The 3,911-nt window shown below is 39.1% G+C and overlaps 1 pseudogene; it reads right to left on the bottom strand.

Annotated features, from left to right (window-relative positions):
* Positions 1 to 3,022: 3,022 nt before the first annotated feature.
* LOC120604625 (60S ribosomal protein L19-like) lies at positions 3,023 to 3,614 on the bottom strand (annotated as a pseudogene).
* Positions 3,615 to 3,911: the final 297 nt, after the last annotated feature.

Consider the following 3,911-nt stretch of genomic DNA (forward strand, 5'->3'; position numbering starts at 1 on the left):
ATGTAAGCTTCTTGGCAGATGTGTAAAAGGAAATGAAAATCTTGTAGCTTGCAGCTTGAGCAAGTGGTTCATTCAGTCTCAGGGACTTCAAACCCTTGTAAATACCTTCTATATGCCAGTATTGTTCTATGCACAAAGGAAAACAAAATGGAACGTGATCTTTCTATTACAGATTTTACATTCTAATGATAGATTTAGTAAACAAGAAAAAATTAATTAACTTATTAAAAAATACTTCTATTAATGATAATACTGTGGCAAAAATAAAACAGGGTTATGTGATAACAGAGTAATTTAGTGTTGTGAGGACTGCTAATTGTCCAAAAGAGTCCATTCTCCTATAATTGAGTTGTACTGAGCATATAGCTGCCCAGCTAACTATATTTCCCAGCCTCCCTTACAGCAAGTATGGCCATGTGACTTTGTCCTCACCAATGAAATAGGGAAGGAAATGACGTGTGCCACTTTGGGTTCTGGACCTTAGCATACTGAACACGCTTCCTCCATGTCTTCTTTCCCCTTCCCATTAACTAGAAACTTAATATAATAATGACAGCCCAGGTTTAATTATTCAGATGATGGCAATACTTTGGGCATGGCAATACTTTGGGCATGACAAAACAAGATGGCAATACTTTGGGCATGACAAAACTAGATGCATGAATGAATGTCCTGATGGAGTAGAGTTTTCCCATATCCTGGACCAATCACATCATTACTATTACATAAAAAATAAGTAAACATCATCATAGGTCTTTTTTTAAGTAGCAGCTTTGCTTCCCCAAATAAGCAATGGGGGCTTGGGACAGAAATGTTAACTAGAATGACCAAAGGAGATGGCATTTGGGAGATGTGGCCTGAATGATGGGGAAAACTTAGCCATATGAATGCGTGAGAATGAAAAATAAAGTATTAGAAGCACACCAGAAAGAGCCTAGCAAATTCTAGTTCAGGACCTGTGTAAGACTTGACTACTACATTAATACCAGAACCACGGGTATTGGTAAAGCTTTGGCAGAGGGCTAGGAGCTAGATTGTGGAGAGCTTGGAAAGACTGAAAGAGAAAAATGTAAAGTAAGCCCAAGCACAGCCAGACCTGAGGCAAAGAGCATTTCTGATGATCTCAGAGTCTATTGGGGTGACTATCTAGCTTCTCTAAGTCAAAAGGTCAAAAACAAGTGGACAGCTGATGTAAGACGAATAGAAGTAGCAGGAGACATGACAAGCAGCTGGTCAGACATCAAGTGGTCAGATAAACAAGAAATTTTCAGTAATTTAGTCATTTAAAATAAGCTTTTTTCTTTATTAAGATACTATGTTTGTGTGTACGTGAAAGTGTTTGCCAGAATTATATACCCAGAATTTTTCTTGTTCCCCAGAGTGACAATATATCACTGTATATTTGCCTTAACAAGTGTTGAAAACTGTTTCTTTGTCTTATTATTCAAGTAACATCTATTGACCTACACATAGTAGTCTGTATGTGCCTGAGATTTCAAGCAGATTCACAAAAACACATGCAGTAAGATAGGAAAAGGGAAAGAGCATTTTACTATTGAGAAAATGTTTGTTTCTAATGATTTTTAAGCATCTTTGAGATACACATAAAAATCATTTTCTGAAAGGTTCTAAGATCCTTAAAGAAGGACTGATGAAGATAGGAATGTGAAGGCCTACGAAAATAATTAAGAAGTGACCCAGAGGAGCAGATGAGGCAGAATGAAGTAAACAGGCAGCTACATCAGAGATGTCAGAAGTTGAAAAAGTTGGTACCTGAGACTAATTTTATATGTTTCATTTTGGGGCATAAGCCTGTGGTGACTAACACAGAACCTGCAGGCAAAAATAAGTAGAAACACTAGGCAGGTGTGCAGAAGAAAGAAAGAACTTGTCATATAAGCCCATTTTTTTAATTCTATCTTCAATGAAAGTGGAAAAAATATTTGTTAATCACAGCACCATTTTTTAAGTAAAGGTCAACAGGTTTAATGCTCCCCATCTGTCATACAGTACTGTAAATATTCTTGTTCTGTAACCATATTTCACATATAAGAGTTAAAAGGAAAAAAAAAAACAATTTTCTCTAGGCAGTCAGAGTGTTTTATAAAATGTTAAGAAGTTTAATTTGAAGTGTTATTGTAATTGTTCTGCCTATAGCAACAGAGTCTCCAGGTCTAGCAGGAGTGATGTCTGATCCTTCCTTTCTGCCTGTCAGGGGAGTGCAGCTGAAGAAGGAGGTCGAGGGAAATGCAATGCTGCTCCATCCTTTCCCACAGAGTCAGAGAGGAAAGGTGGTTCCGGTTCTGTGGCGAGGCACCAATACTGTCTACTGAGCTGTCATCGCACTCCTTTAATGAAATCCCATCAAGGCTTCCTCATTCACCTCAGCATTTAGTAAAAACTCCCAGAACATGGTTTAGAAAATGAGTTATCTCTACCTGTCTCTTCCAGTCACATCTTTCCACATTCTCAGTTCACATTCTTGAGTTCTAGTCATGTGGAACTACTCAGAAATTCTCAGAAAGCAACAATTTCTTTTCTCTCCCCCCTACCCCCGCACCCACACTCTCTCATCCTTGCACCTTAAGTTGCTCTTCTCTTGTCCCAGTGGACTCTCCTGTTCATTCTTTATTTCTCAGCCTAAATCTACCTCCCTCTAAGAGGCAGCCTCCCACATTGCTCAAACTGAGGGAGTGCCCTCATGAGCACTCATGACACTGTCTTGCTCCTGCTGTGACACACACGTCTGTACCAGAACCGCCTATTACTTGTCCTCTTCCTCTCCAGCACTGTGAGGGCCAGTTTGCATCTCCTTTAGCATTGACCCATCAGCACCTAGCTCAATGTTTGATATATATCAGGCAAACAATAAATAGTTATTGAGAGAATGTGTTCAATTAGAAGAAAAAAGAAAGTCAATAAAGATCATTTTTTAGGTAGCAAGAAAACTAAAGAACCTCAAATCAAATTTTTCTTTTTTCTTTTTCTAGGCAGATGAAGGCTATTTTATTGAATGATTTGTCTAGATAATCACCAAGGCCACTATGTACAGGTAAAAGAGGTGGTGCGTTATTTCTTGGTCTCCTTCCTCAGACAGGGTCTTGATGATTTCCTCCTCCTTGACCTGGAGCAGCTCTTCACTGGCAGCTTGCATGCTTCCTTAGTCTTAGACCTGTGAGTCTCAGCCTGGTCACCCAGAAGTTCCTTGCAAGCCCTGTCTGCCTTCAGCTTGTGGATGTGTTCCATGAGAATCCACTTGTTTTTTAACACGTTACACTTCATTTTCAGGTACAGACTGCGATACATGCAGCAGTCAATCTCAGATTCACAGTATCTTCCTGGCAGTCAACAAAGAATTCTTATCCTCTTCATCCAGGTTACCTTCTCAGGCATTCGAGCATTTACAGTACCCTTTCACTTACCTATGCCCATACACCTGCCCTTCCTGCGGACCAAGGTGTTTTTCTGGCATGGAGCTTGGGAATTCATCTTTGATCGGCTTCTGAATCTGCTGACAAGAGTTGGCACTGGTGAATTCACTGGTCTCATCGCGGTCTAACCAGACCTTCTTTTTGCCACAGCTTAAGCCTCTTTTGAAGCCTGAGCATACTCATGGCAGAGGCAAAAGGAAAGCTCAAATCAAATTTCTAAATGTTATTTCTCAGTATGTCCAGGTATTGTGGCTCCTGAGTCATATCTCATTTCTTCTTCTTGCTTATTTTTACACTAGGTTTTAAAAGGCAGTCTTTTGGCCCCAGAAAAACCAAAATTTGAATTATTTGTTTATGCAACTTTGATGAAATCATTCACTTGACACAAGTATAAATAGCAAATATTAATACAGAAACTGTATAAGATAGTTTGTGGGAAGATCATGAGAACTTTAAATAAAAACCTATATGTAACTCTGT

The sequence above is a fragment of the Pteropus medius genome, unplaced genomic scaffold (genome assembly GCF_902729225.1).
Source record: "Pteropus medius unplaced genomic scaffold, Ma_sr-lr_union100, whole genome shotgun sequence".
In the NCBI taxonomy this organism is placed as follows: domain Eukaryota; kingdom Metazoa; phylum Chordata; class Mammalia; order Chiroptera; family Pteropodidae; genus Pteropus; species Pteropus medius.